This window comes from Cyprinodon tularosa, unplaced genomic scaffold (assembly GCF_016077235.1).
Source record: "Cyprinodon tularosa strain WSP-4 unplaced genomic scaffold, ASM1607723v1 ctg613, whole genome shotgun sequence".
In the NCBI taxonomy this organism is placed as follows: domain Eukaryota; kingdom Metazoa; phylum Chordata; class Actinopteri; order Cyprinodontiformes; family Cyprinodontidae; genus Cyprinodon; species Cyprinodon tularosa.
In genome coordinates, this window is record NW_024039356.1 from 353,733 (window position 1) to 376,180 (window position 22,448).

At 35.0% G+C, this 22,448-nt stretch overlaps 1 long non-coding RNA gene across 15 annotated transcripts in view; it reads left to right on the plus strand.

Moving 5' to 3' along the window:
- The window catches only part of LOC119798179, a 46,163-nt gene that overhangs the window by 19,569 nt on the left and 4,146 nt on the right, over window positions 1-22,448 (plus strand). For 14 of the 15 annotated variants that reach the window (XR_005282679.1, XR_005282680.1, XR_005282676.1 and 11 more), the window contains 3 exons: window positions 6,965-7,031; window positions 15,872-16,078; window positions 21,226-21,441. This is a non-coding gene — a long non-coding RNA (uncharacterized LOC119798179). The remainder of the gene's footprint in view (window positions 1-6,964; window positions 7,032-15,871; window positions 16,079-21,225; window positions 21,442-22,448) is intronic. The other variant, XR_005282675.1, reaches the window with a different exon arrangement.

Sequence of the window (22,448 nt, forward strand, 5' to 3'; positions counted from 1 at the left end):
GGCAGGGGACAGGCTGAATAGGCTGGTGGAAGGCTGAACAGGATGGTGACAGGCTGAATAGGCGGGTGATATGCTTAGTAGGTGGGTGACAGGTAGGAGGAAGTCCAGGTTGTGACAAGAGTCAGACGCAGATGTGAACCCAATGAGGGCAATCAAAGGAACACAGGATGACAGGTGATGCACTCAAGCACTAGAATAAAAAACAGTAAGGGGGGGGGGGGGGGGTCAAGCTAAGGAGAGGCAAGGGGTGGACACAGACAGCAACAAAACAATATGGCAGAGACTGATTGTGACATGCAGGTATGAAGATAACAGCTGGAAAGGAATGAGGGTGATTAGGGGAGAGACAGGTGTATCTGCTTTCTTTAATTATCAGAAGCAGACAAGTGAAAGTTTCAAGCATCCCAAAAACAACTAAAACAGACTCTGGCTGCATGACAACCTTGGTGACCTTCTGACTCTACCCACTGGTGTCCCATAATGCAACTCTCTAATATGGGGGTCTCCAAATCCAGTCCTGGAGAGCCATGAGAAAGAAATATCCCTGCTCCAACCCAGCTGAATCAAACAAATAAATGACCCCCTCAGTGGGATATCCAGTTTGGCAAAAGCCTGGTAATGAGCCACTCATTTGATTCAGGTGTGTTAGAACAGGGACGCATTGAACAGCTGAAGCTTACCAACTCATTGCTGGTCTGTCCCATTGCTGTTCTGCATATGTATCACATTTCCTTCATACTGAAGGGTTTCTTTAATGTAATCGTCATATTTTGTCTTTCAGGACCAATACTTTATTTAGAACGGTCAAACCATTTTAAATCAATCGTTTTTCCCAAAGATATTTCGGACTTTTAACTTGAATTTTGACTCCTGTTTCTTTCAATAGCTGTTTTTTCCCATTTAGCTATGATGATGATGATGAAATTAATTAGCTTAATGAAAAGATCATTAAGAGTCACTGACAACATCGGCAGAAGAATCATATCATTAAAAGGGGTGCAAATATATTAAAGTTAAGGTAAAATTTCATAAAATTTAGCTATAGTTAAAACAGTCACTATTCATCCCGTGGTCTTGATTAACTAACACAATTCTTAAGAAAGAAAGAAAGAAAGAAAGAAAGAAAGAAAGAAAGAAAGAAAGAAAGAAAGAAAGAAAGAAAGAAAGAAAGAAAGAAAGAAAGAAAGAAAGAAAGAAAGAAAGAAAGAAAGAAAGAAAGAAAGAAAGAAAGAAAGAAAGAAAGAAAGAAAGAAAATGACACTGTCTCACCTTGACTAGAGTTTTAGGCTCTAGTGTATTTTCTACTATCAGATTAGTTGGATGGGCTACTAAAGCTGACCATGTGTTCAGTTTAGCAACTTAGCTGTTAAACAAAACTTAGCTAAAAAAAAGCTGTTTATAGAACAGCAAGCCAAGAACATTTTTAGGGAGATAAGCATATATTTTCGTATCTGTTCCTCTAAAGGGGAACCACAGAGATCATGTTTCTGGTTTTAGAAGCGCCTGCTGAAAATTACAAACTGGTTTTTCCAAGAAAGCAATAACTTAATCAGAAAGGAACTCTTAATGCAAGGGGTTTACCCCGGTTAGAGCAGGAAATGAGTCTAAGAAATCTGAAGCTGAAGATTTCTAGTCACCATGCTTGACATTTTTTCCTGGGTCAGACCTTGCCTGATTTTAGATTATAGCCCATCACAAAAAAGAAAGATGCAATGTTTTCTTCTACTGTTGACCTGAGCTACTTCATCTCCATTTAGCCTTCCCAAATAATTTCAAACTTTGCAACTTGTAAGATAGAGAATAAAAGTCACACAGCGGCTGAAGGTAACAGAAACAGCTCCCAGTATTTGCACAGCTGTTGATGAATGAAATCTGTAAAGTTGATGCGTTTTAATCTGCATTCTCATCGGATTGTATTGACCTGCATGACAGTAGGGTGCTATACAAATAATGTATCACCTTTGTAAAATATATAAAGATAAAACCACAAATGACTATTAATTTGAAGAAAAAAATATCATATTTAAAGCTTTACGTGCTTGAAATTAAATTTAAAAAGCATATTTTCAGTACATTACTTTGGTTATTTCTGAAACACATCAAATTTTTGGGTTATTATTACTAATGTTAATGTTATGTGTTTTCTATTTATTTCTTTTTTTATTTCCCATTTACTTGTGATTTTTTTGAATCATCTGATAGCCATAATGTCACGTTGTGCATAGGCTGATGATAGTCTTTCTCTCAGCATTTGAATGAAAAGGAAGTGTAATTTTGTGTGTGTGTCTGTGCAGTTATGAGAATGTATCGTCACCACCACTTCTGGTCGTGACTCCCGGCTCACAATGCTTTTCACTACCTTCTGGAGCCCTTTATTTATTTTTAGCTGAGCAACGTTTTATTCACTTGAGCGCCGGCCCTGCAGACAAAAGGAAACACACGTGCAGAGGGATGTATGTGAGGAAGAACATGCTCCTGAACGTCTGCACGCTCTGATTTTTATTACACGTCTTATTTTACCTTAAATGTGCTCAATGTTCATGTTGAACAAGCGCTGAACTGTTTTATCTATGATCTTTGACCCACCCTGATAATCCCAGTTAATCAAATATATGGCTAGATTTAATACTGTGTAATAAAGACCCAAATAATAGCCTGTAGTATCAGGTTTCAATCAATGCTTTATAGCTGCTTTATAACCTTGTTCCTTCATTATAAAAATATTAATTTAGGTAAATTATAAAAATAACATTTGGTAAACTTACTCCTTAAACAAGTAAAAGCAAATAAACCAGAGGCCTCTTTGAGTCTTAATACTAGATGAAATAAATAAATTCATATGATATGATTAATCTAATCAATTAATCTCAGTGTGGTTTCAGTGTGAACAATTTTTCATGTTACAAGCACATATTAGAACAAAACAAACCAGTAAATAATTTACAAATACTTTAAATAATTGTATTTATTATTTAATAAATACCAAAGATGTATTTAAAAAATAATCTTTGTTTTTGATGACAAGTCATGCATAGTTTTCACAAATAGAAATCTGAAGCTGTTTTTATTCTGCACCTTTATTTTAAAACCACTAAATAGAATTTACTTGAAAATTCACCAAAAAGAAAATGATCATGCTTTTTTTTTTTTTTTTTTTTTTTTTTTAATAGCACAGCTACTCTGTGGAAACGTCACAGGTTTGTTAGAGAGCAACAGTTATAAAGGAATGTGCCAAACAGGTCAGGGAGAAGCTGTGTAGAATTTCCAATCAGGGTGTCGTTTAAAACAAATTCCCATGTTTGAACATCTCACTTAGCACCGTTTACACCATTATAGAAATGCAAAGACTTTTATAAAACTGGAAATCTACCAAGAGATGGAGGTCAACCTAAACTTACAAGACAGGCAAGTTGAACAAAAACCAGAGAAGAGATCAACGGTAACTCTGGAGGAGCTGCAGAGATTATGGAGAATAATCTGATGGCAGAATAATTATTAAAGCTGTACTGCACAGGTCTACCCATTATTGATAATTGGCAGGAAGAAGGCCATTGATGAAAAAAAGATCCCACTTAATGTTCACACATGGTGGCGGCAGTATCATGCTGTGAGAATAGTTATCTTCAAGATGTAAGGTGCTTAAAAAGGAGCAATGACTTAAGAAAATAGCAGAGACCGGGGAAGAGGTTTACGTTTCATCTGGATCCCAAACAGATGTTTTCCATCCAGTCTGACTGAGTGTGCTCTATTATGCAAAACAAACAAAGGACAAGAAGTCTCTGTCTGTTTTTGCTAAGCTAAGAGAGGCATATTCTGCTATAATAGCAGCCAAAGGTGTTTTTACAGAGTTTTTACAGTGTAGGCCTATAGACTCAGGGGTTGCTGAAAACAGATAAACCCATCTGAGTCTTTAAATAAAGAAAGGAAATGTAAGCTATCCTTTTACTTTCTGTAATATTCTTTATTTGAAAAATCAAACATAATTTTCGTTTAAAACAACTTAATGTTTACAGGTTTAAAAAAAAGATTTTGCACAGCAGTGTAGGTGTCCCACAAAGGCAGTTATTTTTTTTTTTAAATCTAACTAGTTATTGATGGTGACACTAACTAATTACATCAGCTACATTTCCTATATCTGCAGCCAAGTAAGGTTAGATTTTATAACCATCTATAGATCTTAGTTTACTTTTAGGCCAAAATGAGGTCCAGGTGTTTAACTTTCATTACTGCTTTTAACTAGTGATTTCACATTAAACTAGTAAGGTTCATACTGAGCATTTATTATGCTGAATATAATATATATTACATACTCTATATTGCCAAAAGTCTTCACTCCCCTCCCCTGACTCACACATGAATTTCAGTGATATCCCAATCCCGGACAGAATGGGGACTATATAGTGGACTTGAAGTAAACTCAGTTAACTTGCACTTTGGACAGATGATCACTACTTTTCACTCGCCATTGGTCACGTGACTCTGCCTCCTCGCACAGGGCCTGCAACATCTTTGTTAATAGTCGTCGCTACAACAAATCCCATGATGTTTTGCAAGGAGAACTCTCGCAAAGCAATGGGATATATCTGCTCGACTAGTGACCATGGATGATCACTACTTTTCAAGGTGCATTGTGGGAGATTTCGAGTCCACTACTTTTTCAGCCACTAGACGTTCAGACACTCATAAAATGGCGTAATCACTATATAGTGCCCTATATAGTGATTAGGGTGGATGTTTGGACACAGCCAATGTCATGTGTTTGTTCCGCCCAGCCAATTAACCAGGTGAGTCCAATCTGCAGTTAATCAACCGGTGCAGATTTGACTCTTGATGTGGTTCAGTGGCTGGGCAGAACAAATATATGACATAGAGATGACTTGTTGACTCCAGATCCCCTATTTCTGCCTGTAGCCATGGAAGTGATTGGAGCACCTGATTCCAATAATTTGGATGGATGTGAAAATACTTTTGTTAGTACATCGTATTTCGCAGTACTATCATATGTTTTCTTTTTAGAAGAAAACTGCAGTTGCTTTGCCAGAAAGAGCAGCAGACATCTACAAAGCATCTTACAGAACCAAGGCTTGAGCTTTTGGAAATACTTTGGAATGTGACAGATAACAATAATTGCGATCGTTTCTTCATTAGCTGTAATACTGAATTTAGTGGTGATTCTATAATAGGTCTAAGTAAAAATTAGAACAGTTTAAATGTTAATCAGAACAAAAAAATGCATATCGATTCCCTTCCTCATGATGCTTTGAGCCTGGTGAGCCTACCTGCTCAGTCACTTTTGCTTGTTTGTCCTCATTTCTTTGCCCCCTTGTTGTGAGTATTCCTGGTTTTCAGTATTTTTCGATTTTGAGGATTACATTTGTGGATTGTTGCTTCTGTTAACCTTTTTATATTAAACCTTTGCCCAACCCTACACTCTCCTCTCCATCATCTTCCCTCATTGACTCTTTAACAGGCGCTTAATGGGTAAGGAGGGAAATCTTGGCTGGACTGTGACGTTTCCTTCCTTTAGTTTCACATTCCCACATCCACACTTCCTGTTCTTCAGAAGGTGTTGAGTTCTTCTTCTCTCCAGCTCCTTCAGTTCATCCTCATCCTTGGCTTTTTTCCTCGATTAGTTCATGTAAATCTTTGATTTTCATTCAAAAAGTCTTTCTCACTTATAGGCCAGGTAAAAATCTTCTAAAAACCCCTATAAAATGAATTTACGTTTAGCTATCATTTGATTATTGGCACTATAGAAATAAACTGAAATGAATTGAATGAATTAGTTGACAACTTCTTATTAAAAGCAAACATGCAGACAATCCTTCCTGAAAGCAAATTATTTGCTCCATTCTTCTTTGAATCCTCTGTTCTCATCAGCAATCTTCCTTTTTTCCCTTTGGGATCCATAGCCTGAGACACACCCACCGCTTTGTTTACAACAGCCACCTGCCTGGCACCGCGCCGCACGGAAACGTGTGATCCAGGTTATGACGCAAATCTTCACTGACATTGTTTAAATGTATTTATTATACACATTTTTACAGCATTGGAAAACATATTAATGAATGTTTGTTCTTCCTCCTGCACACAATATTAGAACAAAAAAACAAAAAAAATCCATCTTTTCCCATTTTCATACATTTCTTAAAAAGCTCCAGTGAGCTGCAAGGAGCGCATTACAGAGCCGCGGGATTCCGACCCCTGGTCTAGAAAGTATGGGGCTAGAGGAATGGTCCCAGACCCTTTGTGATCCACTAAACCTGTGTTCAAAATATTCTTGGAAGGGATACTAATATGAAAATTATACATGGGATTTTTTTTTTCTCCTGACCTGAATGTGTGTGCTCAGATAATAGTTTGGGTCCATCTACATTTTATTCAGCTCATCTTTTCTCTAAACAAACATGAGCCATTCTGGGTTTATATATTTCATTTATGGGTGACATTTGTTTACAGGTGCCCTGAATTTAACAGAAATAAAACGACTTATAAAATGTTTAACCTACTAAGCTCTACCTTTAATACAGTCTTTTATTTTTTATCAAACATGATGATGATCAAACCTATGGAAACCAAGCATGGCTGCTTTGGAATCAGAAAAGGCATAAAATGTAAACACAGGACCCCTCTGTCACTGATTCCCTACTTTAAAATCATAAAGGCATAAATTTGAACAGCAATCCATCAACTCTGCAAAACTCCTTTACTTTTCTGAAAGCTGGAATTGTCCTGCTGGGCCATACGTCACTGACAGATGTGTGCATCTTCCGGTTTTATTTCTGATGATCAGGTGACAGCGATAATGACTCAGAGGTGTTTCTTGCAGCTTTAAGTTTTTCTGATCATCTCTGCGTAACTTTGGAAGTGTGATGAATTCAAGGTGTTTAATGTGGAATGAAATCTGTGAATTTAGGAATAGATGTTTCATGTTTTTAAACTTTTTTTTTATGTCTGTATGCAGGTAAATAGAACCCCTCAGCACCAGGGGAGGCAGGGTTTAGGCCAGGGTCCACTCAGCCCTAACACAGGTGAGCTCAACGTGTTTATACCAAACTGGATAAAAGCTCTATTAAAGTTTCAGGCAAAGAATAAAAGACATTTTGGTAAAGTTCAAAGTTTTATCCTAATTTAAGAGCTTCACAAGTGACAAAAAAACAGTCATCATTTGGGTTCCTTTTTTAAAATATTTGATTTTGTTTTGAAAGATCTTTTCTGTATCAATTCATTTTTTTTCTTTTCTGTATTAATTCTGTATTCATTCATTTCAATAATTTAATTCATGAGAGGTCAGTTTTATAAAAGCTAATAGAGCAACACTTCAGAATGAGTCATTTTAATGATGAAGATTTTTTACTGATCTGAATTAGATTACAAGAACAATTCTTTCCAAAAGGTATTCACACCCCTCAAAAATATTAACAATTTGTCATATTGCTTTAAAATGAAGAGTAATTTATATGGATTTTATGTGATAGACCGACACACGGTGATGCATGATTATGATGTGAAATAGAAATACCAACGGAATAGAAAAATGTGGAGGGAATAATGTAGTTTTTGTAGAACCAGGAACCAGTTTCTCCAAAAGATCAGAATTGATCAAATTTATCATCTTTAAAAAATTAAAATTAAATACAAATAAAACACATTTTGCTGTTATAAAAGCTGTATACGTTTTGTGTATCTACTACATTTATTAACAAACTGCTATTTTTTTAATAGCTTGCATTCAATTAGATTGGAAGGAGGAACATCTGTAAATAACCGTTTTTCTGTTCCTTCACAATCAATTGGATTCAAGTCTGAACTTTCGCTGCTCTGAAAGAGGACATTCTCTTAATCAGGTCCCAGATCTTACTTTCGTGTTTGTTTGGATACCTGTATGGATCTAAAGGGAATCATGCGTTCAGGGATAATACAGAGCGTTAAAAACCTTTCAGATCTTTTGCAGCTTCTCCCAGGTGTTTGCTATTTTCTCTACATGGTTTGTGGTAAACTGGAAAAAAAGTTGTAATGTATTCCCTTTAAAATCTTCTCTTTCGAAAATCATCCACAAAGGCAAACTTTCGCTAATTAGGTAACACCTGAAGGCAGCAGGTTAGATCAAACATATAAATACCAAAAAGATTTTATTGGTTTAAAGAAAGGATTTAATTTATTCAACATGTGAGAAACAACTTGTTGGTTCCAATAAAATACACTGACACAATGTCAGTTTCTGCTTGTTTTGATTTCTACATTACTGGTAATAATAAAACATTTTAATTTTCAGTTTTATCAGTGTTTACATTTTCTTTACTGACACATTTTGATCCACTGCAGAGATTCAGTTTTTTTTCTGCTTTGGATCATACCACATTTAACAATTTCTGACTTTTTGAAAAGAATGTTTTTTTGTGTGCAGAAGAAAATTATGATTCTTTACAGATTTTTTTATTCTTCAGAGAAATGATCTTGTGTATTTTCACTTGTGTCGTATACTTGGTGTCTTTTAAATTCTATGTCCCATTCAGAGACAGAGAACCTTGCAGTGAGTCATGCTGTCATGAGACATCATTCATTTAATGCACTTTTTAATTCAAATGCACCGTAGTCCTACATTTTGAAACCCCAAACTATTCGTACACTTGGCCAATTCAGTCTTTCTGTTTTTAAGAGAGCTGGAAACTAATGACTGTTTTGCTAACTGATTAATCAGTCAATTATTTTTTGATTTATCGATTAATAATCGGATAGCAAAATGTTCCTCAAGGAAGATTTTTAACAGAATTAAACCACATGAAACTATAACTTTTCCACTTGAGGAGTTCTGGATAGAACAGATTGACAGATTAAATTATCATTATTATTTTTTTTTTTATTTATTGTTATTTTAAATGCAAAATATTTCTATATTTTTTAACTTCTGAAAAAGTTTAAAACAAACAATCCACTGGTCTTTGTTTCCAAGGTTATTTTTTAACAATCTGGGTATAAATGTGTCTTTTTATGTTAAATGCAAAATTTAAAATTTTCTTTAGTTTGTTATAATTCCTGCTCTAAGTGGGTCGCTCTGTCAGCTAAAGGCATACCTTAAAGTCTCTATACTCCAGTTAACGATTAAACAATTACTAAATGAGTTGACGATTCTTTCAATAATTGATTCATTTTGATTAATCTGATTAATTGTTTCAGCCGTAGTTTTTACCCATGTTTCCTCTGACTGGGGGGGTACATTGACATTTTTTTGTACTCCACCCAAAGTACCAACTTTAATCTTTGCAGGGAGTAAAAGTTTAGGGTGAGGCAGGGAAGCCCCATAATCTCAAAGACTTTCAGCTCATCATGAATAAAGCTGCTCAGCAAATATAGGAGTGGTTTGATCTTTGTAAATATGTTGTTAACTTTTTACTTTCTACTCAATACATTTTAAATACAAACTCATTAGTTTTACTTCATTTAAGCTCATTTTCATTTTTTAAGCTCATCAAAATAATAAGTTTCATCCAGACAATTAATTTCCTTGTGGTTAGACTCGGTGCTGCCCTAACTTGTTGTTCACCACAAACCAAAATAAATATTTTTTCAACATAATACAAAGTTAAATGTGGCACTGTTACTGTTAGTTATAAAGATAAGAAAATGAAGTCTAAGGAAGTTATCATCTAGAATTGTAGAAAAATTTTCCTTTAATAGGGTAGAATATAAAGCTTCTGTCCTTAACATTTTTTCCTGCATTACTTTTACTTTTTTACTTTAAGTATTTTTTAAAAATGGATTACATTTTCTCAGATGTTTTCAGCAGTGCTGTGAAGGTTCTTTATATCTGCAGATCTAAGTGAATAATACGATTCAGGGGTACTCATTTATTCACAGACAAAATGTTAATTTTTTTTTATTAGATTATAATTTTTTCATTTTTGGTATAATTTTCATGGCAAACAAAGTTTCCTTTGTACAGCCATAATCAAATATAAATATAACCACTGGTGCTTTTTGTTATTCTATACTGCAGCTGAATTAAAAGACTCAAAATAACTTTTCATTCTAATGAAAGATACATGATAAAATTAATATCCCTTTATTTCTTATGTCTAATGAATATTTTAGTAAATGAATTGTGAACACAAAATGTTTGATTTGTAAACTGTCTACTTACCCAGAAATCCCTGCATATGTCAGAGAGCAACACGTTTGCGAGTTACTTCTCACTCTGACGCACTGATAATGACACTCGCTGACTCAGACTCACACGCTTGTCTCCTAACGGACACATTCAGTCACATGCTCAGTTAACGCCAAACTATAAACACGTTTCAACTTATTCTTTCACTTTTTTAGCTGTTAAACTTTTATTTTTTCTTCATTTACAAAATAGTTATCTATCTATCTATCTATCTATCTATCTATCTATCTATCTATCTATCTATCTATCTATCTATCTATCTATCTATCTATCTATCTATCTATCTATCTATCTATCTATCTATCTATCTATATCTAATCATAATCATCTCAACATCACAAAGAAAACAAAATGCATTGTGGGAAAAAAAGCAGACATCATCCACTACTTTTCTGTCTCTCTTCTCGCTCATGAAGTTTGTACTAACTCTACTAAACAAACTCACACTCAGCTTTTAAAAACTATAGATATCGTAACAGATCTGGTCATATCTGTGTTTTTAGTTGGTTCTATTTTTTGAGAGTTTTCTTCTTTCCCAGCGTTTCTGGGAAGTTAATCTCTCACTGCAGTCAGATGTCGTTGGGCCTTAGTGGAGGCCGCTGAGAAAATAAAATATGTTTAGTTTAATTGCTGAGGTAGATAAAGATAAATAAATCTTTTCTCTACCTAATATTACATAGTTTGTTCTGACCATTTGTACCACTTTTATTCTGTAGTTCTAGGCTGTTTATTCCTTCCACCGTTATGTTTTTGTTCCTTATAAAAAAGATAAACTTCTTGATAAGGGTTTCAAAGTGAATTTAAAATCTTGCTGGATGTGGGAACTTTGATCAATTTTAATCTATTTCTCATTTTTAATTGTTCTGATTTTTTTTCAAGCACCTTAACATTCAGAAATCTTTTAAAAACTATGACAACTGAACAAGCTGACATATCCTATCTGATGTCTGAGGAAAAACATGTTATTGTAAGAAAGATTTGGAGATTTTATATAATCAAGGTTTTCTGCTCCATTTCTCTACAGTATTAATTTAGATTTACCGTTTTAAATTTTAAAAATAAAACTGTAGAAAGGATGTTTTATCATAGTTGAACAAAGAAAAGTATCCTTGTTTGATGCTGAAGAATGGAACTGTGTGTTCATGAAATTATTCCATTTGGGGGGATTTTTCTTTCCAAGCAAATCAAATCAAAACATTTGTTGAAGAGCTTTAAATCTACTTAGCTAACCCCTACCTCCAACTCTTTTTGTGAAAATAAAAACTTTATAAAGGACTTATTTCCTGTTTTCAAGATGTTCAACTTCAGAGATTTAGAAACTTAGAGCAAGACGACAAACTGGGTTCACAAACTTTTGTCTTTCTTTGTTGTTGTTCTAAGTACCTGAATGAAGCGGACTGGAAATGGTAAGTATTTGAGAAAACATACAAAAGCCATTTAGATTTGTTTACAGCAGCACTCAAGGTGATCTATCCGCCTGCAAACATTCAACGAGGCAGCTTTCAGAAGAATGTTCAACTTATTATAGAATCTTCAAAAAGTTTTTTTTTTTGGCTGGTTGGCTTTATAAAGCGGCTAATAGGAGTCTTTTAGAACGAGCACATGGCAATGAAATAATAATAATAAAAAAAAGGAAAATTACATCCAAAAATCTATTCTAATCTTTCACCCATCTAAAAGCCTTTCAATAGTTGCTCAAAAAAAATCAACTATGTGGTTCAAAAGGGAGATTTAAGTAGGAAATTATCGATAAACTCAAAATTCTGATGTTTTTTTTTTCCATATTTCTTTGCGATTTGCTATTCTTTAGTTCATTCATTCATGAAATCTAGAAAAATTGTTTTTGTTTTAGCATGGGAACTTAATCAAATTTATGCCAATGAAAGATTTGATAGATTTATCTTAATGGTGCCAAAAAATGCGAGAGTGTTTTTCATATTGCAGTAAAGTGAAAGGAAAGGTTAACCTTTCAAATTAAACTTTTTAGGGCTCCACCTTAAAAATACACGATAGCAGGAAATCTTTATGCCTGATGCTTATCTGATCGCATATTTATACTGCTATTTATGAGAAAACATAATTTGGGTTTAGAAAATCATTTTCCGAACATGCGTTTGATTCCTGTGATATTTTTGTTGTTGAAGCATAATAAATGTAGAGCCATTCCTCAGAATGGCCTTTAAAAATTATTCAGACCTTAAAATTGTTCATATTCTGTCTTGAAGCAACCACAGACCTTGACGTGTCTTACTAGAACTTTGTTTGATAGAGTAAAAACAAAGGAGAGCATGACTGTGATGCGGGAGGTAAGGAAAGCATCGTCCACAAATGATTTTACACAGAGAAATCTGAATCATCTATTCCTCCCATCAGTTCTGATCTGTTTCTCTCTCCCTGCTAAAGAGAAGTTACCCCACAGCATGATGCTGCCACCACAATGTTTCACCATGATGTGACCAGGGTTTTATAAGTTTATCACTCTAATCCCAGTGTAAACTTTGTGGCTGGGATGGGAAATGTGGAGCACTTTAAGGTATATTGGAAATATTTCGAAGGACTGTTCTTCAGTTTGTAGCTTGGAAAGAATTTACACAGCAAGAAAACAGAAAATAAATGATTAAAACTGAGATTTTCTATTAGAACCAAGGAAAAGAGCTGTTAGTTAAAATAATTTATTCCTTTATGAGACTTTAGTGAAGAACATAAATGTCAAAACCCCCCAGAAACCTTCAAAATATTTTCCTAGTTTATTCTTAAAAAGAAATATATATTTTTTAAAGCTTTCCTTTAGAGGTTTATGATAGATATAAATGACTTCTGTTCTGCTGTCGTTCTGGATCACAAACACTCACAACCGAGCTTTAGTATTTGTAGTTTTAGAGACGGTCAAATCTTTATACACACTGAAAAAAATTGGAGCACTATTACTTAGATAACAATTTCCTTGAAAGAAATTATTTATAAATTTCACTCAATAAAATCTAAGTTGATTTTATTATTATTAAACAAAGTAAATTTTACCACCAATTTCTCTTATGAACAAAAGATGAGAGAGACATACAACCGTGGACACACAAGGAGATTCTAGAGAAGCCAATTAACCTAACAGTCATGTTTTTAGACTGTGGGAGGAATCCAGAGTACCTGGAGAGAACTCACGCATGCTCAGGGAGAACATGCAAGCTACATTCCGAAAGACTCTGGACCGGGAATTGAACCCAGGACCTTCTTGCTGCAAGGCAGCAGTGCTGTAAACTCTCATAAGGAAACAATATTTTCTATTTCTGATCTAAACCTGGTCAGAACAAACACCAAATTTATTCAAGCACAAATGCTTTGCTCCTGTTAAGATGGGAATTTATTTCAGTAGTTTTGTTAAAACTATTTGGTAAGATAAATTAAATTGACTTGTTTTTTGATTGATATAGATTTACAAATAAATTGTACGTAACACATCAGATGAAAGGCGTCATTTTGAAGTAAATTCACTTCTATGAAAATTTGCAGTAAATTTTACATATAAACCAAGGTAATATTTACAGGAACAAAAAGTTCCTGTTTTTAGTGCAGCTCTATGGAGCACAGGGAGCCTTTATGTCCGTCACCTCATTCTGTACGGTGAAATCTATCTTTTCTCGTGGGGTAAAAATGAAATGTTATAGTAAATCTATAATTTAAAGTATGTTTGTTGTTGAAATCAAAGCTAAAAAAAGTGAAAAAGATTTTGACTTCGTGTTGGGACTTTGGGAAGCAGCACGATTTAAAATAAAGTTTTGGTGAAGAAGGCCGGACAGTTAAGGCGACGCAGGAAATGATCTGAATGAATTTTTGAGATATTTTCAGATCCAGAAGATCCCAAATGAACTGGAAGGGCTGTATTCTTTATGATTCCTCAATGGACCATTTAAAACAGACAAATATTAACTTCGTAACATTTGTTTCTCCTTTTATGACAATATATCCTCTTTACTCTTCTAAATCATCCCATCAAACTCAAAACGCTGTGCTCAAGTAAACATTTAAAATGCACAATTCTTAAGGGTTAAAATAATCATTGGCTTTCTTGTCCTCTAAAAGTCAATAACTTGTGGATGGATTTCTACATTTACATACAGGGGATATATTAATTATTTAAAATAAAGATAATAAAGGTAACAAGAAGATGAAGAATCTAAAATATGAAAAGATGTTTAAATGTAAATTCCTCTCATGTCATTGGACAACTTTAAATAAAAAAAAACATCTATAAGAAAACATCAACATGTAAAACAAACTTTGACTTTTCATTTATCTGACCTATAATTGACCTGGTTTTATAACTGATCTGGCTTTATAATGCATGGAGTGTGTATTTGTGCTTTTTGAATGAATTTGACAGTCAGCCATTTTGATGTGGCCTCTCTATAGGCAGTCCTGTTAGCTCTGCTGCCAGCAAGTGACGTAGGAAGAAAAACGCTCCTGGGGAGGTTATTGTAAAGTTGTTTCTTACGTGAATTTTACAGCTTTCATTGTTCTTTATTTATGGATAATTTTGGATTTGATAAACACTGCAGTCAGACAGAAAATGGCTGACTGTACAGCTGAAGGCTCAGAGCTCCACTACTGGCTCTCTGTTTGAGGGGAAATGCTGACACAAAGAGACCTAAAAGAAAAAATGAAATAAAATAAACTTTACTTTGAGAAAATTACCACAGCGTTGCATTTGAAACAAAAAATGTTTTCATTTTGTTTGTTGTCTTTGCTGCTATATCATACAGCCAAACTAAATTTGCAGTTTATATAACATTACTGCACATAATATAATAAATAAAAACTAGATAAAAAAAAGTATATTTCAAAGAGAGGATTATTTAGATGTAAATAAATGAAAACATGGATTGCTATTCACACACACCCTCTCACTCTTTTTCTCTCTCTCTCTCTCACACACACACACACACACACACCTACACACACAAAGGATAATTTGGTTAATATTAAATGTTCTTATCACCACACACATAAAAATCTTTAGATTCAAATGGAGTGTATAAATTAGTTTTAGAGATATATATACAGTACATTTGACACAAAACACATTTTTTTGTGCGAGTATAAGAGAAAAAAAGTCAAAAAGAGAAGCAAAAGAGCTAAAAAAATGTAAGATTTAGATGTAGGATTGTTTGAAATATAGAAACATAAAAGCGTAAATCAGAGTGCAGCTCATTGAAGGACTGGATTCAAACACACATTCAGACAGTATTTTTTTTAGACAGTGATTTCACTGTTTCCTTATTCCTACAAAAAACAAATCTGCAATAAAATCATTTTGGTGATTCGTGCATTTTTCTGAATTGTATATATATATTTTTTATCACATTAAATCACATTATTTGAGTGTTATATTTAAGGAGAAATATATGCGTTCTCAGTGTGTGAGTGTGTGTTCCTCCAACTTGTTTTGTTTGATTCAAAATGTGTGTAAGGGTTTCATTGTAATCCCACGAACTCCTGTTTTACAGCTTAATAAAGTATCTTTTTGCACATTTAAATATTTTACATCTCGGTCTCAACTTTGCCACTTTTCTTAGGAGACCGTTCATTTTGTATGTCACAGTTGTGGAACAGTGTGTGGAGAAAACAGAAAGGAAAACATGATAATATATTATTTTCCAGCGTTTATCTGAACCCATAAATGTTTCTGTGTGTGTTTGTCCATTTTAGGTCAGAAGTTATGAATTCAAGAGGAAAGAACCTGGAAGCTTTCTCATTGATAAAGCAGGAAAGTAGAGAAGGATCAAAGTTCCAACTTAGAAGATGAAGGAAGCTTCTTATGAGCTCAGCTTTCTACTTTGTTTCTATCAGCAGCTGAAGCTGAGACGGTTCAGCCATGAGGTCTGCGCTGAACCGGTCTGATATCAGGATGGAAAGGTAAAAACTCGAGTGATCTGGGTGTGAATGAGCTTCATTCCTCTTTACATATAATTCAAAACCAAATTTCTGTCCTTGTCAGGATGTCTTAGTTTATAAAAAAGAATTTGGTTTTGTAATTTTTAATAATTGCAACGTCTGTTTGAGGTTTGAACCTGAGATTCTGCGGGGAGACCTTCTCTAACTGTGGGAATTTGAATGTTTTCCACAATTCAGCTGCTGTAAAACGAGATCAGATTATTGCGGATTGATTCCTCTGATATTTATTAGGTTTTTTTCTTTTACTGCAACAATATCTGTGGGGTAAATCCTCACCATAAGGTTATAATTATTCTCCCAGTGATGCATTATCCACTGGGGTAAAAAAAACTTTTCTTTACACACAACAATCTTAAATGAGAAAGAATTAAGTTTTAAATGGTTTTCATTTCAATCATCCTCACTTAAAAAGTTCTATGAAAAGTTTTAGTTCAGTATTTTTCTTTCATAACAGTTTAGTTTCTTTAAGGTGTTTTTGTCGAGTGTTTTTACCTCAACTCATAATGTGTTAGTATTCACGCTTTGAAAAATTATTTTGAGTGTATTATTTCTCAACTAACTTATCTATGAAATAATTTTTCATTGACACACAAATCAAAGGCTGCATTGTCATTTTTTGAATAAATCTGAGACTTTTTTAGGTTTTGTCTGGAAGGTTGTCCATTAATGAACATGAGTGGTGCAGTCATAACGTTCACCTGAGGAAAATTATTTACTTTGGGCTTTTTTTAACAGATGTTTGCTTTGGAAACATAATTAAAATAAAACCTGAATCATAGTTACATTAACTTTTCATCAATAGACTTTTTATATGTCAATGTTTCCTTTACTTCCTCGCAGAAACAATGATGAATCCATTTAATGTTCCTACCTCTTAATATCTTTGTATGTCAAATAGTGAACTTCCAGAAACTTCAATGTATTTACTGGGATTTTCTTTTTTGTCAAACTGAAAACTGGGTATGAGTTGTGTTCTGAAAGGAGAATAAAATCAATTCATTTTCATATTAAAATCTGAAAATATGAATCTGTTAACCTTAGTTAAAACCTAAACAGTCGGATCCTCTAATAACTAACTAGATCCCTCCTGTGTGTAATATCATTATGGAGCTCGGTGGTGGCAGCATCACCATGTGGGGTTTCTGTTCTTCAGCAAAGATTGGGAAGCTGGTCAGACGTGTTGAGGAGATGGACAGAGCTAAAGATAAGAGCTGGGACTAAAGGCTCAGCGTCTCCAGCAGGAAAAGGATTCTTAACTTTAAACCAGAGCTTCACTGGAATTAAGCTTTTTTCATCTCATGAAACACTGCAAAAAATGAAATATAAATAAGACCTTTTTTTCTTAAAGTAAGAGCATTTTTTCTTGAATTGAGGAGGTAAGTGAGACACTTTGCTAATTGGAACAAGAACATTTACATTTAAAATAAGAAAAAAACGATTGCAATGTCTTATTTCAAGTCCAAATGATCTAAAATTCTTATTTTCAGGGTAAAAATGCTCCTTCCATTGGCGAATCATTGTATTTACCTGCTCGAATTAAGGGTAGATACACTTAATTTAAGTCATTTTTACTGATTTCTAGATCGTTTTTTGCAGTAAACAATTTAGTTCAATCCGAGAACCGAGTCCTAAAATACACTATATTGCCAAAAGTATTTGCTCACCCATCCAAATTATTGGAATCAGGTGTTCCAATCACTTCCATGGCCACAGGTGTATAAATTCAAGCACCTAGGCATGCAGACTGTTTTTACAAACATTTGTGAAAGAATGGGTCGCTCTCAGGAGCTCAGTGAATTCCAGCGTGGAACTGTGATAGGATGCCACCTGTGCAACAAATCCAGTCGTGAAATTTCCTCGCTCCTAAATATTCCACAGTCAACTGTCAGCTGTATTATAAGAAAATGGAAGTGTTTGGGAACGACAGCAACTCAGCCACGAAGTGGTAGGCCACGTAAACTGACGGAGCGGGGTCAGCGGATGCTGACGCGCATAGTGCGAAGAGGTCGCCAACTTTCTGCAGAGTCAATCACTACAGACCTCCAAACTTCATGTGGCCTTCAGATTAGCTATAGAACAGTGCGCAGAGAGCTTCATGGAATGGGTTTCCATGGTCGAGCAGCGGCATCCAAGCCATACATCACCAAGTGCAATGCAAAGCGTCGGATGCGGTGGTGTAAAGCACGCCGCCACTGGACTCTAGAGCAGTGGAGACGCGTTCTCTGGAGTGACGAATCGCGCTTCTCCATCTGGCAATCTGATGGACGGGTCTGGGTTTGGCGGTTGCCAGGAGAACGGTACTTGTCTGACTGCATTGTGCCAAGTGTAAAGTTTGGTGGAGGGGGGATTATGGTGTGGGGTTGTTTTTCAGGAGCTGGGCTTGGCCCCTTAGTTCCAGTGAAAGGAACTCTGAATGCTTCAGCATACCAAGACATTTTGGACAATTCCATGCTCCCAACTTTGTGGGAACAGTTTGGAGCTGGCCCCTTCCTCTTCCAACATGACTGTGCACCAGTGCACAAAGCAAGGTCCATAAAGACATGGATGACAGAGTCTGGTGTGGATGAACTTGACTGGCCTGCACAGAGTCCTGACCTCAACCCGATAGAACACCTTTGGGATGAATTAGAGCGGAGACTGAGAGCCAGGCCTTCTCGTCCAACATCAGTGTGCGACCTCACAAATGCGCTTCTGGAAGAATGGTCAAAAATTCCCATAAACACACTCCTAAACCTTGTGGACAGCCTTCCCAGAAGAGTTGAAGCTGTTCTAGCTGCAAAGGGTGGACCGACGTCATATTGAACCCTATGGATTAGGAACGGGATGTCACTTAAGCTCATATGTGAGTCAAGGCAGGTGAGCAAATACTTTTGGCAATATAGTGTAAGTTTGTGGAGAAAAATAAAGCATTCCTATTCCCAATCCTTCCTGTCTTATCTGACTGAGTTTGAAAGCCTAGAACTTGAAAAAATTTCCATCTCTTATTATGTAAAGAAAGTATTGAGTCGAGAAAGGCTGAATGCAAACACTACTTTTCTCCTCTTTATGTGTGAAATCTTACGAAATTCCTCAATGTTTGCGGTTGTGACTTGATAAGGAGTAAAAAAAATTAAAGGTGCAGGTATATTTTTGGAAACCTCTTTATGTTTGTGTGATGTATTTTTAAGAGTTTGCACCTGCTGACTGGGATGTTACATGTTGACCTAACAGAGTTAGAGAAAGGATTAGATGCTATTGGGTCTTACTGACATTTTAAGCATGACTAACGCAAATGTTAATCAAACACAAAAGCTACACTTTACTCTATTTTCTTCTACAGAATGTATCCATTTATAATTTAGATTCTGGGAGTTTTTATAATGTTGCATGACAATCTAACAGGTTTGCGTGCATTTTTTTGAAAATTGTCTCTAATTTTGTGTGGTAAAATACATTTTTCAGCACAGGCAGATAGCTTTTGCATGAATTGTAAGATTTGTGTGTTTTTTCAGGCAAATGCAGCAGCTCCTAATTTGCTGATCGTGCTTAAGAAATGTTGAACCACACCGGATGATGTGATATTATCTCACATAAAAACTGTGAAAAGTGGTAATTAAATGTTTACATGTTTAAAAACACAAAACAAAACAAATGATTGTTAAAATATTTACACACACTCAGATCATTTTCTTTTTTTGTTTTGTTTTTAAATCGAATTAACATTGACCAACTAAAATTAAATAATACAAACAAAATATCTAAAACATTTAACCTCTGTCACAAAACTCTCCCAACTAAAGTCCCTTAAACTGAGAAAGTGTGTGAGTGTTCTGCTTACCAAAACAAAAAGCTGTGAACCATTTTTTGAAATGAATATACATGAATGTATGAAATTGACAAATAGGTGAGAATCTAAGCAGTTTTCTGTCGTCAGAAGTTCAGCTGTGCATTAAAACCACGTGGAGTTCATCTTAACATTTATAGCAAAGATGCGCATGAACTGTAAACGTAACAATCCTGGGACTATTTCTTTGTTTCTATGTGTGAGAAAAATGCTGTGAGGGAAATATTTCAGCTGCTCGTTAACACAACTTTCTGTTTTGTGTTATTTATTCGTTTTCTGTGTAAGATGATCTTTGCAGTTTGAATTTACAGAGAGCTTTGATGCTGTAGATATGACACCGGATGTAAAAACTCAAAGAATACCTGCAGGTACTGTGTGTATGGAAGCACGTTTTGACATCGATTAAATTAATTAATGGCACTAATTAAGGACTAAAAACTAAAAAAGAAAATAACAACCCTGGAGTGTCTGGAAGTCAAAAAGTGTTAGATTTTCTTTACCGAAGCCCACACAACTTTCAAAAACTTTCAGCATATATCTGCTGTAATGTTTAGTCACTTTTGGTGACTTTCCTTAAGTAAAGATGAGGCTGATTTTAATCCGAGAATATTGGCTTATTTTAGTCCTCAGGTGGATCAGTGTCAGGAAGTAAGTAGTGGGAATGCAATGAGCAACTATTAAGTGGGACAGATTGAGGAGGTTGCATGGACCTGAGCAGGCTGAAAGATCTCGGAGGCTCACATGTGAAAGGAATGGTGGTCTCCTCTGGTTCTCCAGGACATTATAGGACGTTATGAGAATCCACACAGCATATCTGCAGACAGTAGTTAGAACTAGGATAATCTGGCAAGGGATGGACAGCGTGAGGGGTGGGAATGATGCAAACTCAGCACATCTGCATTATCTTGTGTTTGGTTTTATGAATTATGTTCATTTTACAAATGTGGTAATAAAGGCCGGCTCTGCTGGATCTTTGGTTGTATTGGAAGCTTTGTGCTGCAGAGGCTGATGTGCAACTGTAAGAAGTCTACCCATAAAATGAATCCAAGTTTTAAATTTAGTGTTTGGTTGCATATGTGAATTTTTAAAAGGAAAAGTCAGTAGTTTGAGATTTATAGTGAAACAAAAGTTTTTTTTTTATTAATCAACGCAGTGTGTTTAGTTTCATTTTGATGTTTTTTTTTTTTTTTTCAAAATAAAAAGTTTTATCCTTGATTATGTGTGTATTAAATAGTCCATGGATTTCATGACTTTAATGTGTTTTTTTCTATATTTTGGGTTTTAGGAAAATGAGGTGGCATGAAGTAGTTACCAATGCAGCAGGTGAAACAAGAAGTGGAGGAACAGGATGAAGACAGATGACGACTGGGTGGAGGTAGCAGGATGGGTGAGCTAAGAGGCGAGCCCACACCTTATTTCCATGGGCACCACCCGAAACCAGGAAAGTCAAGTTGGAGCAGGACCCAAAAGCGCCCATGATGTCTGATCTCACAAAGGCAAGGTAAATGGGCGTGACTCGTGGATTGAATGTAAAAACAAGCATGCAAAAAAGTATGAAATATTATCATTTTTGATTAAAAAAAATAGGGAAAGTAAAAACAAATTCAAATTGTTATAGTTATATGGATTTAAGGTGTTTATATTGGAAGCAAGGAGGAAAAGGAAACAGAAAAAGGTCCCAAAGTTTTGGTAAACTGCTTGTTTAAAATTAACTTCCCTTATAGGACACAAACATTAAAGTTGTCATAAATGATGGCGTGGAAAAGCCCCCATCATGCCCACTGTATGGCAGACAATATGTGGTGCTGGGGGCCTGTTTTCTTCCAAATGCCCTTATCATCACACCAGGGTGGCCTATAAATCAAAGGTAAGCAGGAATTACCAATGAGTCTTTCAAAAAAAACAATAAATAAGAGGAATTTTGCCTTTTGGGTGCAGTTATCTTGAAAAAAGAAATAAAAGAAGCACAACTGGAGCTTAACATTTTTAGCAAATTCGTAAAAAATCTCAGCCTATTTAGAGTCCAGATGATTTTATGAAAATCTGATGGCAGAAGAATCAAAAAGGGTGTTTTAATCTGAAAAGTCTATGTCGATAATATCTAAAAATATAATTTTCTTATGTAAATGACTGAGTGGAAACCCTCCCTCGTCAATTTATGTTGTTCTTTAGCAACTGACTCTTCATTACCTGCCTAAAAATGTTTAGTGGATAAATTAACTTGCTGCAATTTAAATAGTGAAGATAGGGAAGTCAAAAGGAATCTTTAAAAAATTGAGGTGAGGATCTAATCCTTAGACAGTCGTAACAGAGACTGGTTTTCAGGCCAAGTTGTCATTTATTCCATTCAGTCACCAATAGATGCACCCACTAAAATTTAGCTTTTTACTTTCAGCTTTCCCGCACAAAGGATGTTAAGGTTTTTTAAAGAAAAAGTTATCTTGGAAGATATGTTTTGTAAATCAAAGCACTGTCTTTTTGGTGACTCACTAAAATCATTCTGAGACA